The sequence below is a fragment of the Dreissena polymorpha genome, chromosome 8 (genome assembly GCF_020536995.1).
Source record: "Dreissena polymorpha isolate Duluth1 chromosome 8, UMN_Dpol_1.0, whole genome shotgun sequence".
Classification (NCBI taxonomy): Eukaryota; Metazoa; Mollusca; class Bivalvia; order Myida; family Dreissenidae; genus Dreissena; species Dreissena polymorpha.
This window is the reverse complement of record NC_068362.1, coordinates 101625880-101650541: the sequence shown is the minus strand read 5'-3', so window position 1 is coordinate 101650541 and position 24662 is coordinate 101625880. Positions and strand designations below refer to the sequence as shown.

At 31.8% G+C, this 24662-nt stretch overlaps 1 long non-coding RNA gene across 1 annotated transcript; it reads right to left on the bottom strand.

The window, feature by feature from the left end:
- Positions 1–12868: 12868 nt before the first annotated feature.
- On the bottom strand, positions 12869–13997 carry LOC127841214 (uncharacterized). Its single transcript, XR_008030765.1, has 2 exons — positions 13780–13997; positions 12869–13064 (listed from the first exon to the last, which is right to left on the bottom strand). It is a non-coding gene; the product is annotated as an uncharacterized LOC127841214 (long non-coding RNA).
- Between the last annotated feature and the right edge of the window lie 10665 nt (positions 13998–24662).

The window sequence follows — 24662 nt, the reverse complement described above, 5'->3', positions numbered from 1 at the left end:
TAATATATTGCCATTAGTTAGCCAGTTATAGTATTATCATCAGCATAGTTTAAGATATCGTATAATAGTATAGTGTTTCACCGATAAATGACCCATTTATGGACCCGGTTAATATTTTTAGATTTAAATATCAAGTTATGGTTTAATCGGTTTGCAATTAAGTTTGAAGCTAGTTTGGAAACAACAGTGTATAATGATTATGGTCAAAGAGTTGTTCACACGCACATTTGCCTTGTTTTCTTTAGGAATGCAATTTATAATTTCATGTATTTGAGTTATGGACGTGTTTGCAATAATAACATAATTAATAATTCTTAGAATGGCGTGATCTAACGTCGTTCAAAAAAACCTGAAATACATTGTAAATCATCACTGGATCCATCAGAACCTAGAGTTGTCATGTTTCGTATGTTTAAGCTATCAATACTTCTTCAATATTAAGAAGTCTTTCTTAAGAACGAATAAGAGATCCTCTTTATCTTAATGTATTTTCCCTCGAATGTTTTAATTAATTGTGCAGTTCATGTAGTTGGTCCATATTAATTTCAGTTTATGATTATTGAAGACTATTACCTTTCTGTATTAAATTATATTTATGGTATTTATTCAATGTAGCGTCATGATGTATTGAAATCTGTATCCTCTGATTCCCAGTATCGTTTCTTGTCATTTTTGGTTTTTAATGGCAAACTGTATGTTGTTATTGTGAATGTTTTCTATGTTTTCTATGTTTTCTATGTTCTTGATGGGAATACAAAACTGTTGTTTAAAATTATCAATCAAATTAGTAATGCTGTTTAAATGTATGATGTAATAGTGTTAAACATATCCAGGCATACTATTGGATAGTGCCGTTAAGATATATGAAATGTGTCAGTTATATAGTTATCTCGAATAATAGTTTGCAGTGTGTGTCTAGCGTTTTTATAAGTATTATTTAATGCATAATTTAAATTGTCAAAGTTTACCTTAATCACAATAACAGTATTTTTGTCCGTTTGAAAATATATTATCTTTTTAAAGAGGTCTGAAAAAAGATGGGTGTGCCATATATAAGTTTAATCCAGCAGTAAGAAGTTACCAAGAGAGGCATTTTCCATTTTATGTACTGTTATTTTGTTTTCAGACCAAAAAAACAAACACCTCTTGAATTCAAAAGCCCAAAACTAAAGTAACATTTTCCACCCCATGTTGAGTAAATATATTGTCATATCTGGAGTAAAAAACATTCTTGAAGATTATAAATATGCGCTTGTTTTGCTTTTAAAAATCAATAATATATCTACGGTTGTAACTGTTATTAAGCCAATAGATAGAGGATATTTGTTGGATTTGGTAAATTATCGACTTTAATTCACGAGTGATCATAGAAAATAATATTTTCACGAGTGGCGCAGCCACAGAATCCACGGAATCCAACAAATTTTCTTTTTATTTTATGCTTGTTTCACCGTTTCTTTACATTGTTAAAGAATTTCGCTTGGATAATGATTGCCCATAAGGTTGAGACGCAAGGGCTTTGGGGATGTAATATATAAGGACGTAATCTACTACTATCGGTTTTAAATACTTCCAACGAGGATTGCACTAAATGGACATAATATAATAAGTTTCATACATCTAAAGTAATTGTATATGTGCCAAATTTAAAAGGAGTATATCACTAATCCGTGTAAAATTATAACACATGGTACATACCAAACTAATAACCATCTTATGTAGATTTTTTATGATAACACAGATATACATATATCTTGAATTTGTTTTTTATATTACCATGCCACTTGAATAATCGTTTGTTCTATACATACTATATATGTGCTTTATACCAATTGACAATTGTCTATTGTATGAACTCAAACTTTTGAATTAAACTTTTTTGAAGTTAACATTCTATTTAAAGATTTCAAACAAATACATGTATGATATTAACAATAATACAATGCTGTTATATAATCAGAGATTTATTGGAAAAAAATGAACAAAACAATTTCATCAAATCTTAGGCAATCTATATAATGCATGTCATTGTGTGTTTAAACATTTAGAAATATAAAAAAAATAACAAAAGAAAAAGGAAAATACATTTCCCTGTGTAAAGGCAAACAAGGATGTATACATTGTATTAACACATGGACAATGCATAGATAAAACATGTATAGGTGCATGCAGTTGTGTACACATTTGTTTGTGTGTATCACCAACAATTTTAACAACAAATGTATTAACACATGAACAAAGCATAGATAAAACATGCATAGGTGCATGTACTTATGTAGCATTTTTCAGTGTGTATCAACAAAATTGTAACAAAATATGTATGAGGCAGAGGGAATTATAGACAAATAGAGAAACAATAACTTACATTTTGATTAAACTTTATGACTCAAAAGTATATAAGTAACGGTACGCTATAAACACAACAACACAAAAAACTAACAACAAACATCAAGTTTAAATTATAAGTCTGGGAGACAATGGCATTAACTATTTTTACCCAGTGACTGTCAAATTATCAAGGGGGAGGAGAAAAATTGTCTTCTTAATGAAAGGAAAAGATTGTCCAGGTAACGTTTCATTAATAATTCTTATTGAAATATGACATTGCCAGAATACGTGTTCTAGATTTTCCTCACTTTGTTTGCAAAAAGAACATAATGGATCAACAGTAATTGTCATTTTATTCAAAAGACTACTTGTTCCAATTATCCTGTGAATTATTCTGTATTGGAACCACTGAACCTTTACCTCATTTATTATTAAACAGCAAAGCTCAAATATGCAATTTCATTCTTTTTCATTAACTTTGGTAGTTTAACCATTTCGGTTTTACTGATGGTCGTTCATTATTTTTATAAAGAATGGTATAACATATTTTTCCCCAGATTCTTTTTTCAGGATAAGTTTTAATAATGGTGGTAAAAAAAGTTTGATAGTGTGTTGGGATGGACAAGATGTATACTATGTTTTCATTAATTTACCAATCGCTCTTTTCAATCCTGTTTAATGAATGAAACTTATGTTCAAATTGTATATTGTATTAAATTCTATTTAATTCATCTAAACGTTAAAAAAAACAGTTTTTAATAAATCAACTATACAATGAATTCCAGCATTGAACTAAAGAAAAAACTGTTTTTTCCGATCAATGTATATGGGTTATAAAATGTTGCATAATACAATAATTCTACTGTGTTGACTTCTAGTTTACCACAATAAATTGATTTTTTTTAGAACATCTATCCAAAAAGGCTTTGGAATTATGTTGGATATATTTTAAACATAATGATTGCTGCAATTTTAAAGTTTATAAGAATCAAAATAAAGTTTTGTTACATCTAGGTTATATCTATCCAATAACCCCTAAAGAAGTGTATTTTTTGTGTAATCATGTAAGTTTAAATGCTGGAATAAATGCATTGCAATTTATCATTTTTAAACATCTTTCACTATGTCTTTAACGATTGTTGTAAACTTGATTCTGCTATTCCCGTCCCAAATACAACTTAGAATTGAAGTTTTTAATGAGTTTAAAATTGAATTTGGTGGGTTAGGCAGTGATATGAACAAGTGATTGAATAATGACAAAATACAATTTTACATTACATTACATAACAATTTTTATATTACAATTTTTTCCAATGGGTGTAAACATTATTATTTTCCAGTTTTTCAGAATATTTTCTATTTTAACATTTTTTTGGTCGTTATTTATTTTAATCATGTTTGATAAGTCAACATGGAAATTTATTCCAAGCATTTTAAAACTGTTCTGCATCCAATGTAATTCCCATGGTGTTTTATGGTATCAGAACTATATTTGTTCTTTCCAATCCATGCAACATTTGTTCATCAAAATTTACATTAAGCCCTGAAATATTTGTACAATCGTGTATACATTGAGAGTTTATTTCATGATTGTTCAGTACCATCTAATAAAATAGTAGTATCATCCGCAAACTGTGATGATGTATGTTCAATTCCATGAATAGTTTAATCTTTTATATTCTTGCTATCTCTCAATACTAGTGAAACAACTTCAGCACAGAGGATAAAAATAGAACATAAGAGTGGATCACCTTGTCTGCATCCCCTTTGAACAGTGACAATATTTGATAAGTAACCACACTGAGAAACATATGATTTAGAATCTTTATATAACACCTGACATCAACGTTTTATATCTGGACCGAATTGTAGAAAGAAAGTGCATTTTTGTACAAAGGATCACGCCAATGAATCGAAAGCCTTTTCGAAGTCTATTAAGATAATTAAACCTCTCATTTTCTTCAGTGTGCATGTAGTGTACTATGTCATAATTTAATCTTGTATTTTCCCGTATGTATCTCCTTTTAATGAAACCAGTCTGGTCGTTAGGAATTAACTAGTCCATTAATATGTTTAATCTATTGGCTATTACTCCCGAGGCAATTTTATAAACAGTGTTTAAAATAGTAATTTGACGCCAATTGTGTATAAAAAGTCTAGTTTTACCACTCTTCGGAATACAGATTATGATACCTTGTGTTTGTGTTATAGATAAATTTCCACAATGAAATGTTTCATTTAAGGATCTGACAACAAAAACACCAATCTTGTTCAAGAACATTTAAATAAAAATCTGCATTAAAGCGAGAACTTCCTGGGCTTTAATTTACTGACATGTTCTTCAAAACTGTTGAAGCTTCTTCTAAAGTAATGCAACATTCCAATTAATTCGAATTTTGGGCAATTTATTCCTTTTGTGTAGTTATTAAAATCTCCATAATACCAATCACTTGTTATGCTTATAAAGAGACTCATAATAAGATGCTATTGTTTATAGGATACATTTTTTGTCCATTATTTCACTATCATCTTCTTATTTTAGTTTATTTATTGTTTTTGCTATAGCATCACTTTTTTCAAGGGTGCAAAAATATTTAGATGGGTTTTCACCATTTTAAGTCCACTAAGTTTTTAATCTAATAATATAACTTTTTTATCGTGAACTTTGTATATTATTTATTTTATGTTTTAAATTTTTGAGTTTTTCAATGCTCTGATTTGATAAGTTTTTTTCCAACTCTTTGAGTCTTTTTAATAGTTTACTTTCTTTTGATTGTTTTTTTTTTCTTCATATATGACCCATATGAAATAGATTTGACTTCCATAAGCAGAGTTTCTAAAAAAAGTTGATCACTAATTGTAAACTGTAATTCACTGTCAGGAAATTCATGTATACTTCATAATTGTAATTTGGTATTGCATATTGAAGTTTAATATCATCATTTGTGTTTATTTCCTGTGCATACACATTGTCGGACAATAAAGAAGTAATATGTTTCAAGAGACCTGGTTTGTGAGAAATATTGCTAAAATACAAGTGTTAAGTCATAATTGAGTGACCTGACTGAATACTTGGTTCGATTTCAGTGGATTTAAAATGATGTAAAAGGTCTGGAGTGATTAACAAATATAACGAGTCTTGCCTGTTGAATTGGATTAGTTCTACGTCACGTAAATGTTTTCTTTGAATGGTTTTCGTGTCTGAAAGGATTTACAAAATTATAGCAATTTATTAATTCTAAAATTCTATTTTTAGCCTTATGATTATGAACATTTTTTTAATTAAAGTAGTCTAATCCAGGATCTATAACGAGGTTTAAGTCACCGCAAATGGTCAAGTTTTTCAATAATATCAAAGATATCAGAAAAAAGGATGCTGAGTCAGTCTTTTGCCCATATAAAGTAAGCAACGTTAAGCGGAAGTCGATAATATAAATGTCGAGTGCAACACAATTACCATGCGAGTCAGCAATAGATTCATGTATTGTGTTATCTGTGCTCCTTGACATGAAGATACCTGTTCCTCTGGAATTAGCTGAACCATAGCTTAAAATGCATTGACAACCCCATTCTGAATAAATAAATATGCATAGCTGGGGTAACATGTGCGCCCTGCAGACAATATATATGAGCTCTTAACTCTTTAAAAAAATAAAAACTTTTATCCTCTTAAATTTCCCGTGTAAGTCTTTACAGTTTAAGGAAGCAATGCTTACATTGGTAGTCATTTGGTTAATGTCAGAATAATGATTCAAACATCAATAATCGATGCTTCGAATTGTTAAAATAAATAAGGACATGTGTATTAACTGGAAAAGTATCTAGACATACAAAGGGAACACACTAAACAAAAACAGGAGAAAAAAAGATAAGTGGTACATAATCGGACATGAGAGATCTATAGAAATAAAGACACAATATGACCCAAATATAAATTTCAATGCGCAATTAAACAACAGTTTACATGTAAAGAAAATATATGTACAGGAAAGGTCATCACAAACAATACAAAATATAATCGTTGTCATGTATATGACAGTTACGTATTGCGAACAATGTAACAACTTAACAATGTGATACATGGAATAACGATTTTAAACATGTTGTGTTTGTGAAACACAATGTCCCCCTATATGACGTTTGACCATGTAGGATGACCTTGACCTTGACCCTTCACCACTCAAAATGTGCAGCTCCTTGAGATACACACGCATTTCAAATATAAAATTGCTAGCTTCAGTATTGCAGAAGTGACATTACATGCGCAATTTTGACCCATATATTTGACCTTGAAGTATGACCTTGACCTTTCACCACTCAAAATGTGCAGCTCCATGAGATACACATGCATGCCAAATATGAAGTTGCTATCTTCAATATTGCAAAAGTATTTATAAAATAAGCGATTTGGGCCACATATATTTGACATCTGACCTTGAAGGATGACCTTGACCTTGACTTTTTACCACTCAAAATTTGCAACTCTATGAGATACACATGCATGCCAAATATCAAGTTGCTATCTTCAATATTGCAAAAGTATTCATACAATAAGTGATTTGAGCCACATATATTTGACCTCTGACCTTGAAGGATGACCTTGACCTTGACATTTTACCACTAAAAATGTGCAGCTCCATAGGATACACATGCATGCCAAATATCAAGTTGCTATCTTCAATATTGCAAAAGTATTCATAAAATGAGCGATTTTGGCCACATATATTTGACCTCTGACCTTGAAGGATGACATTGACCTTGACCTTTCACCACTCAAAATGTGCAGCTTTATGAGATACACATGCATGCCAAATATGAAGTTGCTATCTTCAATATAGCAAAAGTTATTGCAAAATGTTAACGTTGGCGCAAACCAACCAACCAACAGACCAACCAACCAACAGACCAACAGACAGGGCAAAAACAATATGTCCCCCACTATAGTAGTGGGGGACATAAAAACACAACAAACAATGGCACTTGTTATGTTAAGCTCAGAACCATTGACCCGGCACCCGTGAGCTAGATAAGCATTTAACGTTCTACGCATAAATGATACCCTTTATTCGCATTCAATATTTTTGCACGTTTTGCACGAGTTTTCTGTGGTGATAATTTACTACGAAGTAAGATATGATGATTAAAACTGCTTGTAATTCGGAAATGTATTGCTATAACGTTACGGTACTTATTATTTGTTCATTGATTAAGATAAGTGGCGGATTTATCTTTAATGAATAATAAAATAACATTATTCATGCTCTATAAACTATATGTAAAGTGAGACAGAAAACACCCTGATAAAAACAATACAAAAATACATAAACATGTCCATTGAATGACAATACAAAGTATAAAAACAAACCACTGTTAATATTTCGATCAAGCAGACTAAACATCTATTAAAATACTGATAAAGGTGATACTACCTGACAATTGTTTTGTACAGCTCTAAAGATTTGTTCCGGCATCCTTGAACACCACTTGCATTTTGCTGTTGCACCATAACTGTTCTTTATATTTACAATCAGTTTTATTCGTGCAGTTTTGCACGATTTTTATGTGACAATAACATTATAATTCGCGATAAAAGCATCCATTGATTACCATCGCATACATTTCGCAAATTAATGTCCTCGTTGTAACGGTACATTAATAGATTCATACGATAAGGTCAGTTCCAGATTAATATTGGCGAGCATTAGGCACATTATTACTAGGCTTCTTAGTTTTTATACTTGTAAACAGTACTGTATTACCGAGACAAACTATATTATTTATAAATACTCTTATTTTTTGGAATAAAAAACGTATGCATACTAGGTAAAGAGCGAAAACCTTGTGTTGGGAAAAGATTAAAATCAAAACAAAATTCACACAATATGTGTATTATGATGTTTGCATGAAGGGCGGTAGCGAACTTAGTGGTTTTAACATTTAAAGATATGCAAGCAGCATGGTGTAAATGCCATGAAGACGTTAAGTACAAAGCATGATAAGTTATAACATATAGTTGAAGAAAGGTTAAAAAATAAGCGTGAAGACATTTACTTAGTAATAGCAGGTAGGTAAATGGGTGCTAAGATAGTATGTAATATAGGTACGTACACAAGAAGGTGGGTCATTTGACAGTACGTACGCAAGAAAGCATTTATGTAGGTCAATCTGGATCAGCAGACGATTTATTTCATAAATCAATCTCTGGGTTAATGGTCGCCATCTTTCGAACTACTTTAAAAAGTACAACAACAACAATAACAGTAGAAGACAAGTTTAATTGCGAAAAGTTGAAAAATTGAGTACATGTGTCACGGTTGTTGAGTGAAATAGTGTTGTTTTCAACTGTGTATGAAGCATGTGAACTGGTAGTGGAATAACCGAATTGTTGGTGGAAATGGAATTTAGAAATATATCTAATAATTCATCATCGTGTAGAATTATCATCAGCATCATTTCTGTGGAACCTTGCACTATTCAAAATACAAGTGTTTCATAGATATGGTGCTTTTGACATAGTTCACTAACCATCAAGACTGAAATGATTCATGCACACAGGTAAAGTAAATAATTGAATTTGTGCAGAATGTTTATTTTTTACAAATTATTATTTAATTTGACCAATTTATTTTAGATTGATTGCACTGAAACTCAAAGTCTAAAGCTTAGTAAGACACTTAAGCCAGTTTTCTGAGAAGAAACAATACTTGTTCAGAGTATAGCAGGCTCATGCGGCCTCTGGTTTATTTATTTGGCCTCGGCCTTTAACCTGGGTCGCTTTGATTTCAGGTGTTTAGCCCCCATATCAACAAGGCTCTTGACCCTATATGTAGTTATTCATATTGTTTAAAGATTTTGAGAACCCTCACTCGGTGCCAGTTGGGATAAAACAGGGACCTTCTTATAGCTAGATGAATGCATCAAATATGCCAGCAACACTTTATAATCAATAACTTTATAATTGATGATTCTGTTCTTATAACTACATTACTAATTTACCAAAACAATTTGAAACACATTTTTATGCCCCCAAAGGAGGGCATATAGTGATCGCACTGTCCGTCTGTCTATCCGTCACACTTTGCATTTAGGTTTCGAAAAAATGCTCATAACTTCTATGTCGCTTCAGATGTAACATTCATATTTGGTATGCATGTGTATATGGACAAGGCCTTCCCATACACACACAAATTTTGACCCCTTTGACCTTGAACTTAGGGTCGGCGTTTAGGTTTTGAAAAATGCTCATAACTTCTATTAAAGCGTTTATCGGGGGCATATGTCATCCTACCGAGACAGCTCTTGTTTTTGCTACTGTCCTCTGCACAAACCATGATATATCTGCATATATGCATCCAACCAAATCAGTAAAACTATTTGTCACTTAATTACAGTAAACTTATTGCATGTTAACTTTTCAACAATATATATATACATGTATATATAATTATATATAACAGATCTTGAAAAAAACACACATCACACTTCAAATTGTTTTAGTAAATTATAGGCTTTAATTGGTATTGTGACATTGACACCACTCATGCATGCGACTATACAATTATACAACTATGGAACACATTATTTATGAGAAATTCCAATATATCAACATATTGTCTCAGATTTTAGGCAGATAATCTAGTGCTTTTTTGCTGCCATTTTTACAATTACACATATTTTCATTTTATGTTATGATGCATTGATCTTGTTTCTAAATTAACCAAGCAATCATGTTAAACTTTTTAAGAAAGATGTTGTCTGATAAATATAGAAAATATAATCACTTCAAAGTGAACAAAATTCAGTTGAATACTGTGACCAACAAAGATTTGCCAAAGAGCAATTCAGATCATGATTTAAATTAAATACAAGTAATATGAAAGTCTGCCTATTGGATCCCAGTTAAGACTTATTTGTCAAATCTGCACATTAATTTTCCTTTAGCCATGTAGAATTGGGGACTAAATACCATCAAGTCATGTAAAAAGGAGCAGGGTATAGCACGCTGCTATTGATCTCTTGAGCTTTCACATGAATTTTACGGGCAATTTTCATACAACAAATGATATTATATAGTGTAATGATAAAGCATTATGAGCACAAATTATACCTCTTACTAGTGGTGCAAAAATCATTTAAGTGTCACATTTCAAAAGAAAATTTATATAAAAAGGTATTATTAATTGTTAAAACGTTATAAAAGGTTATTTCAATTCACTAAAGCATTTAATTACAAGAACAAGTGCATTTTATGTCCATTACAATACATGTAACAGTATTGGCATTGTATTTATCTGCATTTGATGTGCATTTAATACACTTAAAAATGCAGACAAGACACACTTCTAACAGAAACAAATGTATTTTTTTCTGCATTTTTCCAGCATTAATACTCTTCAAGTGTATTTTTTATCATCCCAAATACACTTTACCAGGAAAAAGGAATGTTAAAATAGATTTTTAGTTTGTTTTAAGTATATTTTCAAATGCATTAAGACACTCTTTTCTTTTGCAAAAAATGTTGAACAAAAACTTGAAAATATTTAATATACTAAAGTGTAGTAATAATTAAAGTTTTGTATGAGCATCAAAAACAGTGTCAAATTCATACCAGTGCCTATTTAGTAGCAGTAGGCCTTAAATGGTCTACTTGTGGTAGAAATAATGCATTTTGTAAAATACAACATACATAAATTAAAAAATATAGCTGCCCATACAGTTCAATACAATGTTCAATTAACTACACTATGCAAAGTTAAAATATGACATCAAGCTTGGAATAGTCTTTTCAATAATGAATAATATGCTGTTTTAATTTATAAGTGAAATAGACACTGCATATAAAAACTGATTTTACACCAAAACTAAATGTTTAATTTGATTTTTAGCTCCACTGGCCAAAGGTCCTGTGTCCATCGTGCATCCATGCATAAACTTTTCCTTTAAACATCTCCTAAACTACTGGTCCAATTCTGATGAAATTTCTTAGGAATGTTCCTGGGGTGAACCTCTTTCAAATTTGTTCAAATTATGGGGTCAAATTTGACTCTGCCCTGGGGGTCACAAAATTGAAAATTCGCTTTAATAAGGCCTATTTTGTGAAAACTTTCAAAATCTCCCGTCCATAACCATCAGGCCTAGGGCTATCAAATTTGGTATGTAGACACATCTAATAGTCCTCTACCAAATTTGTTCAAATAATGCCTCTGGGGTCAACTTTGACCCTGCCCCGGGGGGTCACAAAATTGAATAAATGCTTTTAAAGCGCCTATTTTGTGAAATCTTTAAAAATCTTCTTGTCGAAAACCATTTGGACTATGGCTACCAAATTTGGTATGCAGTAACATCTTATAGTCCTCTACCAAGTTTGTTCAAATTATGCCCTTTGGGTCAAATTTGATCCTGACCCGCATGTCACAAAATTGAACATTATATACGCTTATATCTTGCTTATTTTGTGAAAACTTTAAAAATATTCTTGTCCTTAACTCTAGGACCTAGGGCTACCACATTTTATATGTAGTGAGATATAGTAGTCCTTTACAAAATTTGCTCAAATTATGCCCCTGGGGTTAAATTTGACCCAGCCCAGAAGGTCACAAAAGTGTACATGTGCTTAAATAGGGCCTATATTTAAGTATTTGCACATGCAGAGAAATTTGTTTCAGCCTTTTTTCAGCAGTGGAGCGATACAGGGCCATCATGGCCCTCTTGTTTAAATACTCAAAAAAATGAAACCGGTTTCATGCTTGCATGAACACAGTTTATAAATGCTGTCAGAATTATAAAATATGCAATTACTATAAATACAAATGCCAGGGAAAAGTGCTTTTTGTACTAAAAAATTCGAATGAATATTACAATAATACATTCTGAATATTTTAGTATGTAATTAACAGTTTTATCTGAGAAAATCACTAAATTTTATATATTTATTCAAATTCACATAAATCATATTTCAAAAACACATAATTACTTCAAATCCTTTCACACAATACTGAAAAAAATGCACAGTTTCTGATTGTTATTGATTCTTTATTAATTTATACATGTACCATTTTTTAATCTTGATGCATCCTCAATTGTATAATGCACATCTTAATCTGTTTTAACAATTATAATATAAAGATTAAGGCTGACTCAGTAAAATAATAATCCATGATTTCTGCAGTACTTGCAGACAAACTAGGAATACTGCTGTGATATTATCTATCTATCTAATAGGATACAAATTTGGCTTCAATAGAAAAAAATCAAAGCATACACATGTATGAAATGTGTATGCATATATTAGTTAAACTTAAATTGATTGACCATCGATAAAAAGATATTATAATATATGTATATATATATATATATATATATATCCTTGTAAAACTAAAAATTAAATATGTATGTTTCTATTACATCATTTAGGACTTTTATATTCAGACAAAGTAGAGTGAAGCTTAAAACAGTATCCAATTGTAACAGTCAATTTTGAGAAAATCAACCTTATAATTATTTTCTGTGTTGGCCAATGTCATAATTGGTATAAAATGTATATTGAACTGGAAGTTTTCTTTATTTTAAATGATAACATTTGCTTGGTCAGCCATAATTGTCACAATCAAGTGGTCTTTTTACACTGTAGTTTTCTCACTGACTATGGGTTTGTTCCGAGAATGAGCCACACAAAGTATCGTTGGGGAGATGAGTTGTCAATTTTATGTTTATCAGTCTTTCATAATCCAGTATACCTGTAAAAAGAGAATTTGTAACTAATTATCACACAATATACACAATTAAAATTGTATGCATTTAGATTTATTTAGTACTGCACATTAAGCATTTTTCCAAAAATATGTAGCAACATTACATTATATAATGCTGCAATACTAAAGTAATTTACTAATTAAAGGTCGTTGATGTGTAATGGATGTGGTGTCCACCTAATGATCTGGAGGTCACTGGTTTGATCCCCAGTGTGGGAGCATTCTTAAGAAATCTCCAAGAGACACCCAAGTACTGGTTCTAGGCCCAGGAAACGAACTCAAGAGCATTTCACATACATGTACGTAGTTAGTACTTTAAATTTAATCGAACTAAAAATGGGTTAAAACTAACAACTGAAACCCTTATTAATACATTTTATTTTGAACCAAGCAAATGTGCAAATTCATTAAAAACAATGAGTAAAATTTAAAAATTTTACTTTAAAGTAATCATGATAATTTAGATCATTTTCAGAATATTTAATGATGATAATGATATGTAATTATATATTCCCTAAATGATAAAAATAAAACATGTAATGTTAATTTATGAAAAAAACGTTTTAATTTTATCAATATCATGTTAATTACAACTAGATACAGGCAATTAGATCAGAAACGTGCATTAATTATATTAATGAACAACCCAGACATTTGTAGTGATTTATGGTCACTATTTGATTAACGTTCTATACATGACCTGTCATAAAAGGTATTTTTTAGCCAGTACTACAATCGGCAATGATAGTCTGTATTGCATACATATTTCAACGTCTATTATCGATTCGCTTCCTCAAACTGAACAAATATTTAATGTTTACATCGCGAAACGTAATGCATCCAGTTTCACTTTCGGTTTGGTTGGTTTTGTAAACACCGTAATTTCATCTTAAAAATTGGATGATTGGGTGATTAAATAATAATGAAAAAGTAAATCACTTGGATAATAGGTCAAAATGCAACACAAATGAACGTTAATAGTGCTATTTATATCAAAGTTTCGGTAAAAAGTTTGGCGCTAGTTCAACACGCATCGTATACAGCCTCATAACAATAGACTGACAACCTTTTGGGTAGTAAAGTAGTAATACAAGGCAATATGGCGACCGTTAGCCACGAGGCCTATCTTACGGAGGAATCCGAGATAGCCGATGTATCACGATTGTTATGTAGGTATGTGATTTGTAAGGGAGGTAAGCACACTGCCAGGTCGATTATTAAGAAACTGCGTATCACATATACATACGTTGGCGGGTAAATATGAAAATACGCAAGAGTGGAATTATTAGGAGGAAGGAGCCGGAAGGTATGTACGTATAAGCAAAGGTATATACAACCACTACGCAGGGAGTAAGGTACATGGACCAATAATAAGGACAAATATGAAATCTGAAGACGTACAAAGTGCGCAGTCTAAAATAAATATAAGTATCGTACAAATTAAATATTCACATAAATAACTCCAATCGTAAAACTTTTTAATTTAGTTAATTACTTATTGTATGTACAAGGTATTCATTCATTTATAAATGCGAATTTCACTACGATATGGTACCTTAATTCTTATAAGACTGATGCCGCTTTATGAGGTAAACACATAAAAGTTGTCAAACGTTTTACGTAGTTCTTATTACCTCTGTTTTGGTGGTCGGCTGCTTGCACCAGTAGACGATACTTTCTGAGCGTATGTGGTCGTTTCTTTGATTGACTACGGTTTACTAAGCCAGCCCTGGTATTGATTACAATGAACATGTTCATTGCGCTTCCTGCCATTATATCTCACGAACAGCTTGCCTTCGTAAGACCAAGCTTTTTCGACACGGCCCGGCTCTTTGAGGCGCAGAGATACTAGCAACTCCGCGTTTGTTTTCGTTAAATCTCCATTAATGTATATTCCGGTTCCCTTTAGAAGTACGACTCTCTTCATGACGTCAATTTTCGTTTGCAATCGCACACATTTAACTATAACTTGTCGATTCTTGTTCAGAATGTACTTTCCGAGCCTGTGAGAAACATCAATGTCTTTGCATTCAAGATGCATGTCTAAATGTTGAATCATCATTTGACCGTACAATGAGTTACTTAAATGAAAGATTGGTTTTCAGCGTCATTTGAGAGGCCAGATATACGGACACTGTTCCGGCGTTCGTACTGTTCAAGATCATTTATACTGGCCCCGTATGTTTGTTTTAAGGACTCGTTTTTTTTTTGAGAATTTCTGTTTCCTTTGTTTCTCATTCAGCTTCTCTTCGAGCGACGCAAGTTCGTTCGCTTGGTCAAATGTTATGGTAATGTTAAAGTTAACATTAATTGATTGGCGGTGGATTATTATCTTTATAAACATTATGTGCATATCCTGGTTTAAGATAGCCCTTCACAATTGTCAATACAGTCATATATAACGGACTTTAGATGTGTGCATGTACAAATTCTTAAGCATATAGATATATAAAAAATGACATGGCATTGATCGGTGATAACATATCTTGTTAATTCGCTATACTATTTATAAATTTCGTTCGGGTCACTTTTTGTTATTGTTGTATTTCACTTACCTTTCTATCGTAAATAGGTAATAAGACAACATTTTAGACATGAAACTATGACAGATTCCAGAATAAATAAGAAATGGTACTTGTGGTCTAAATCATGAAATGTTAAAAATAGCTATTTAAACATAAAGTCATGTCTGAGAGATGTTAACATGCCTGATTTAGTTGATATACCTAGTATCAATATTAAATATATCGTAAATGATGTATAATCTAGAAGTCTTAAAAAGAAATTGTCAAATGGAGATTTGCAGTCAATAGTAATACTAGACCTATAGGTGTTGGTCGTAATAAATTAAGACTGTATAGATTATTTAAAACAGACTTTGAAACAGAAACTTATGTTAAAGACAGAATACCATTTTTGTATAGAAGTGCATTAGCTAAGTTTCGATGCGGTGTGGCACCGCTTAGATTAGAAACTGGTCGATATGAAAATATTGAATTGGGAAATAGAACATGTTTCAAGTGTAAAAACATAGTGGAGAACGAGATACATGTACCTTTTAATTGTCCTGTTTATGTGAATATCAGGAAAAGTCTAATGGACATTGCTATTGAAACTTCGAAATGTCACAACATGTCAGATACTGAGAAACTTAAATACATATTTACAGATGAGAGGTGGCTTTATATATCAGCAAAATCCTGATTTAGTATTCTCAAAGACAAATGAATTTTTATATTCAAAACGAATTGTATATACTTAAGTTGTATGCTGTAAATTTGTTAAATAGTTTATAGACTTGTCTAGGTTTAACGAAGCTAATGGTATTTTAATGTATGAACAATATTGACAAGTGTAAATAATACCACATATCTTAGATACGATAAGTAATTCTTATAGAAGTAAGTTTTAACAAAGTTGCAGTAATTTGATAGTAAAGAATTGTAAATGTATTTAATTATATAGTCTCTTATAAATCATATTATGATTGATCGCATACATGTAACTGTGCTTTTTATATTTTAATTGTATATGTATTGCGAATGAGACTTAAATAACACATTGAATTTAGACAAACATTGAAATGAACTGGTTACTTTGTTGTTCGAATGAAATAGTGCTAAATATTCTTACTAAAGCACAATGTGTTTGTTATTTGCATCGGACTGACCAACATTAAACCGACGAAGATCGTCTAGATACACGTTTCGAACAGGCGTGAATTCGTTGTCAAACTAAAGTGTCTGTTAAGTTTGGCAATACGTATGCAATAAACGAATAACAGTGACTAGCTTATTTGCGAAAATCAAAGAATATAGTTTGTAACTTATTGGTAAATTAAAATGTTAAACTAATTGCTATCACAGTTTATATTAAAACGTGCTGCTTACGTGTGGTTGACAATACCCGATCGGAACTGTTGATCAACAAATAATTCATCTTATGTATTTGTATTTTGAATTGGGTATTCCTGACTAGCTAGTAACTGTATTCGATGTATTATTAAACAATAATCATACTTTCGTAATGATTTAACTTGCCGATCGTGTTCAGGAAAAACAACAAAGTACGCGGTCACATTCTCCGACACGACTGTTAACAATGCGATCTGTTATTGATTTGCATACACCTGATAGTTAAATAGCACGATTAATAAGCAAACAATCAATATAGGCTCGCATTGGAGTTCAATCATGTTCATTATTTATGCCATCTCGTAATACATTAACTCCATATTGTATTTTGATCTCGTTAGTATCACCAATAGTGCTTTTAAAATAACAAACTAACAAATTGATCACATATTACTAAATTTCTAGACGCAAATACATACTTTTCTAAAAGTATTCGACGAACAATTCTTGACATAATTTATACAGGTGAATCTTTGCACATACATACATATCTTTCTCATATTGAAATATTGTTTTATCCAAGTTAAGCCAGTTTACAGTGTCAAAAATAACACCTTAATGTCAATATATGAAATCATTGAACAATGCTTTGTTTATATTATAATTTAATAAACTATACTAAAGACTATAGTAAAATGTAATACCATTGCCACTGGCAGTTATGTATCAACAATTGCAGGTATTTACAATTGCAAGGAGCAGAAGCTAATGTTGAACACAAGCCTGCTCCAACCAGAAATGTTACAGAAAAGGTCGATACATAGATTCTGTTTAATGAATCAGTGTTTTAACATTTCGGGGAATGATACCTATAGATAGTTTTTACTTATCCCTAGGTGTATATTCGACATAACTTCAATTGTCACTGTAACTGGCAGTTTTTGCGTAGCGGTCTAACATTTTGGATTCAGTCAGTCTAAAATGCTGCCGGTACATGTCAGTAAATACATCAAAACTGCAATTTATAATTAAATCCTTGCCAGACCGAATTAATGCTGCAATAATACAGCATGAAATGCAATCATAACTTACGATTCATACGTTATGAAACAAGATGGAATAATAATATGTCTGCATAAGAGTCTTTATTTGACCCAAATAGTCCTGAAATTTAAATCCATACATACAGGTTAACATCATATTATTAAGTTGTATCATGCTGATTCAGCGAACGTTTCATATTATGTACCAATATTCTACTTGTACCCCTATATTTATCATAAGTATAAAGGTTCGTTGACAATGAACTGTCGACTTCAATAGGGTCTATATGAGGAAAGTACTGATTTTTGTTCGGAAAGTACCAAACCTCGTGAGTTATATGATTCATTAGGAAATCCAATGGCCGAGCGAACTGCATAAAGAGCATTCTAAAAGTAAGCTGCGTTGACCTTTGCAACATTCTGTATCAGATTAATGTGTTCCGTCTTATTCGTCGCATGCACCAAGGCTTATTCTCTGCTGATTTTGAACGGGAACGAAACATTATCCGGTGTATGTATATGGTGATTGAATTTCAAATGAAATTAAAATTATATAAAAGTTACACGTGGGTTGTTTTTAACGCTAATCGGGCTGGCGCCCGACCGTTAATCGCACGGACACCGGGTCATTTTGAAGCATCGGGCGGCGTCCCGATTAATTTTAAGTCTCACTTAAGATTTTACCTGACGTCGGGCCCGGGGCGAAATCTAATTGAGATCCAAAACTGTTCAGACGATTAACGCCCGGTAATCACACGGCGATCGCCTGACATCGGATTCATTGTACGTGTATCGGAAAATAAAGGTATTTCCCAGGGACATATACATGGGCGGCGACCGTTTGATGGCCGGATGGCCTCCGAACGATGCCTGTCGGACGCCGGGCAGAGCTCGTCATGATACACTTACAACGAATCCAATGTATAGCGTTCGCCGGGCGTTAACCGTGCGTTTATCGTCCGATCTTTTTTCGATCTCAACTCGATTCCTTCCCGGGCCCGACGTCGGGTTAAATTTAAGTGAGACGTAACATTACTCCGCACGCCGCCCGATTTCAAAATTTAACCGGCGATAATCGGCCGTGCGCCAGCCCGATCATCGGAAAAAATCGGTATATATTTGTGACTGAGGTATCAAACTGTGTCAATCATCGGACGGCAAACGGCTTCGACGTGTCATGTCTTCCTGATGCCTGGAAATTGGACACCTCGGCCGGATTGTTTGACTAATGCATTAGCTAACAAAAGTCTTCCTTCTGGACATTACTTATTGTTGTTGTTAAACTATATTTAACTGTCAAAGATATCTTAGTTATAACCTCATTGGTACAATATCCATTGGTAATATCATACTTTCAAATACAGTTATCGATAGATGATGACTTTCCTTTGTCTGCATCTGCTAATTTTTAATTGATGTCTCTCGAGCTGCAATACATTCACAGGAAGGGTATTTTTAGAAACATAAAGCATCTGTTTATTGAAGGACTATCTGCCAGTCAATACATGTTGCCAAATGACAATTACATATTGCTAATTGAAAATTGCATACTGCTAAATGACAATTGCATTTTGCTTTATTTTATTTGTTACAAAATAACTGCGTCTTTATGCTTGTTTTTATCAGTTAGTGAAATATTGCTTGCATACTTCTTTTTAATGTTTACTCGATGTATGTTAATCATGTATTCTTGCGAGTAAATGACAAATGCATTATTTTTGTAAAAATGTTCATGTGGCTATCTTCTTGTTGCTGAACTACTATCATTTCAATACTGTGTAATGCTAGAAAATGGCATATTGATTGTAAGTTCGTCCAAGCGAAACGAATAAGCACAAGGCAGCGGCTCACATGAAGTAAGCCAAATGCATTTAGGCACATGCATAACTAATACTATATTCATACACGACGGAGAACCAGAGTTTTCAGTTGATTTCGGTGGTGTTCGTAAAATGTTAATATTTATAACGTTGTTATATAATATATCTACCAGATGAATTACTCTACCGCGTCGTTTCGAACGTATTTTCTACTGTTCTTATTCAGGTAAAGTTTACTTGTTTATTGTACTGTTTTATTAGGTAATTTGCTTACGATTACAAGTAATCCCCATTTCGAAAGTTGAGTTTTCATTTGGTTTGTGATTAAGGCCTATTTGAAGTTTACTCGCCAAACGTCCCATACTGCCAAATTATCATTGTAACGAAGGTGTGTTACGATGATCAAAACGTCTGACTGTTGGCTTGTTTGAATTTAACTAATAATTTCAAACTATTTTCATCGCATATCTTCGTAACACTGTCTTTATCTAATCAAATAGTATCTAGGTTGGTAAAATTGAATCTTATTCAAATTATTCATTTTAATTTATTTTTACTAGTTTATCCCCAATACGGCATGGAAATTCATATATAGAGCTTATTAAAATGGAAAAAAACACAGCACTTATAAGTAGTGTATACAAATAAACATGTGTATCGAGTTGAGTCAGATTCAAACTGCAAAGGTTATACCGTACCGGTAACTCTGGTGGTATCAGTTATAGAATTAAAATGTGTTTTCCCCATAAATCCAAGGCCAATAACTATAATAAGTTATCAGTTATATAATTGCATATACTTCACGTTTTTAAATAAGGCCTTAGCTCTTGCATAGGTCAACTAAATATTAAATTATTTCAACCTTAACAAGACAAATGTTTTGCATTCACTTCCCTACTGTTAATGCAGGTCCCTGGTTACAACTAATGACCACCTGTTGAAGAAGCTAGACGGGACCCGGGAGAGACACCAACACAGAGGTGAATCAGATTAACTGGAGCTACATGCAGCTCAAGACAAACCTTCAGGGACCAGTCTAAATGTTCTGATAATCAAAATAGAATGTAATTTGTGTTTTATTGCTAAGAACTTTGGCTGCTCTATATCTAATATCAGAAGTGGTATTTTATTAAGATTTATAAAAATTTAGGCTGTATGCATGTGTGTAAAGTGTCGTTCCAGATTAGCTTATGTGGTCCACACATGAATATCTAGGACAACACTTTCGGCCTAGACTGGTTTTTTTTTCAAAATACTTTCTTTAAACAAAAAATCTCATAAAACCAGAAAGTGTCTTTCCTGATTAGCCTGTGCGGACCGTACAAGTTAATCTGCGACGACACTTTAGAAACATGCATTAAACCACATTTTCCCAGAGCAAGGGTCAATTGTATTTATTTCCTTTCAATATTCACATCCCCTTTAGTTTAGGATCATACAGATTCTAAATGCCTATTTATTGTAAGCTGAATATTCAATCACAACCAAAAAGTTTCATAAGATCTTTGTTAAAACAGGACCCTGAATTTTAGCATTTAATGAGCTTATGTGCTTTTCCGCACTCATTCTTTGTCTATTATTAGTAAAAGGTGAATACTAGCAACAATATAATTTGCTACCAAAAATGTTTTCCATATATAACTTCTTTTACATGAAAGAAGTTAACACGTGTAAAAAAGTTTGGCCAACAAAATTACATGTATTAATTTCTTTGTGGTTTTATTAGCTTGGCTGTTTTCGGAGAAAACCCGAGGTATTGTCATAGGCAGCTTGTTGTCTGCCGTCCAGCGTCTGCTGTCCACGTTGTGCTAAAACCTAAACATTGGCTCTAAAATGAAAGTGCTTTCACCTACAACTTTGAAACTTCATATGTAGCTGCTGTAATACCTTTAAAAATAAACAATGGCTTCATGGATTAGTATATGTGCATTAATTGTTAGTTTTATTTTATAAAATATAATTTTCATTTTATATTATATATAATTATCATATATAATTATTAAAATAGCAAATGGTGACCAAGACCAAAATTAATAAGCACATGTTTTACACCTGTCTTTATCTACAGCAAGAAAACACTTCGCAAGCAAATTCTTATTAACAAAAACGAAACAAAACATATATTTCGGTTGAGTTTAAAGACCTATAAATATAAGATAATTCGGCTCAACAAAACACATATCCTCAGTTCCAAGAATATAAATCAGGGTTGGAAAAACAGTATGCAAACTGATCCCAGGTCAATGAATAAAAATCTATTAATACCAGTTAAGTGCGGTAATTTATAGTTAATTACTGATTTTTGTTGTATTTGGATGTTTTTGTTATAGTAAACAATATTATATTGTTAACTCTACATGAGTATTCGGTATGTAAAAAATTGTGCAGAATTTATAATAACTGGACCGCAAACTGATATAACAAACATTAAAATATAGGCTTATTAGTGTTAGTTACTGAAATCCTGTGTTTCTTAAATTACTGTACAAGTATTTTATTTTAAATGCTATATGACATGCTGTAATAAACTACGCATGTAGAGTCACATGTATATTATTTAAAGATATTATAATATTTCTTTGTCTCGCTTTACAGAAATAAAATTGAACTGCCTTGGCAAGATCGTTGGTTTTTAATTATTAACATCAAACCATCAGTCAATGAATATATATATATATATATATATATACATATATATATATATATATATATATATATATATATATATATATATATATATATATATATATATATATATTCAATAATTAGTGCTTAACGCGGAAATGGAAATACCATTTCATGAATAACATTAAACAAACGAAGTAAACATCAAAATATCCTACAATATCCAAAAGATCCCGAGTAAGAAATAAAATATTATTGGTGGTAAATAGGACCGGTTATACTGCACCTTGATGATTTCTACACGCCACACCCATTTTTAGGTCACCAGGTCATTTTTGTGTCACTAGGTCAAAGGTCAAGGTCACTGTGACCTTTAATATAAAACTTTAACATAGGCTCTAAAATCAAAGTGCTTTTACCTACAACTTTGAAACTTCATATATAGATGCACCTCGACGAGTTCTACATGCCACACCCATTTTTAGGTCACCAGGTCAAAGGCCAAGGTCATAAATTCAAAACTGCACCCACAGCCAAGCATTAGCACCCGCTATGCCGTGCTCTTGTTGCATTTATTTTACAGGAATTATAAAACCATGATAAAGTATATGCAATTAACAAATATAAATCAGTTTATTTATTGTGCATCCAGGCATTTACATATAACCAGACAGTAGTGCACTCTGACATGTATTAGTAGCTTTTGAACTTATATTGCACCAATGTAAATAGTGTTTTGAAAACAATTGTATGATCATGGTAAAGTTGCATATGTTTAGTGAAAAGCAGTATATGTGGGGTACAATAGCAACAAGACCAGAGGGATTATTTTGTTTTCAGATGATGTTTATGTAATGTGTGTTTCATCCTTATATTTATTTAACCAGTATGCCATGTAATACATATATTTTCTAATAAAATTGTAAAAAAGGTTATTAAGTATTCAAATTATGTTGACACGCTATTTCATGATGGATTGCTTCGTCCACAGTCATTACAAGACACACAGCAACAACATAATTGAGCCTCGGTCTGTGAAAATGGGTCTTAATGCATGTGTGACAAGTGTTAATCCGGGCAAATCAGTGATGAACTTTCCGCTTAATGGAATGTTTTGATAAAAAAGTCTCTGGTGGAAAGTGTTGTCCCTGATAAGCTTGTGCTGACGGCACATGCTAATCTGAGACAACATTTTGAACAGATGCATTTAGTCCTATTTTCCCAGAGCCAGACTCAAATGTTAAAGCAATGCCTGTTACATTAAGCAATGTATCCAATTAAGAGCAGCAATAGTGGTTTGCAATTTATCTAAAAACTCTTAATTGTTCAAATAAAAAAAATATTCATTATTTTCAACAAGATGCAATTATCTTTCTAAAACAACAACACAATTGGCATTTCAGGTAAAGGCTATACACACTTGATGATAAATTAAACTGGTATTTATTATAAAAAATACCATACTAAAAAAGTACATACGGTTCTCACTATTCCATTCATAGCAATTCGTATTGAATTCAACAACAACTAATATAAACAACATACCCACTTGCATCTTTTAAAAGGTACAAGTATTTCAAATGCTATTTCAAAACACAACCTATCATGGGAACAACATGTTGACTTTTGAAGAGGCACTGTCATATAAAGCTCTGTCTTAAAATGCACGTTTTAAGTCATCAAGATAGAAAATTACGGTACCTCTTCGACTCCTTTAAAATATATTGGTACATACAAAATAGACACAAACTAACACTGATAAAACAACCGTTGACACGCAGTCTGAAGTCTTGTTGTCTGGTAAAACACCTTTTATGTAGTGTGAAAATTACATCAAAATATTATTTTTATCTTTAGACATTTTTGGCTTGTTATAACGAACACACCAGGTAAATATCAACAATAATATTTTAAATTATATCTAAGAAAAGGTCGTTGTTATTTTTTACAAAATCATTACCTCAAGTGTAAAAAATCTTGTATAATCTTTATAAAAATTCATTTTAAAATAATTTTTCAAATTTCTTGAATCATTAACAATAGTTTTCTAATAAACGTTCAATCATGTATTTACATGATTTTTTAGTATATTCATTTAGGAAATAATACTAGTACATAATGATGTTATTTATCATGTCTTTTGCTTGTTCTAATTCTTCAATAATCTAAAAGCAGACGAGAAGTCTTTTCCACCAAATCCATGATTAGTCATGAGCCAGTATATCTGATGAAAAAGAGACC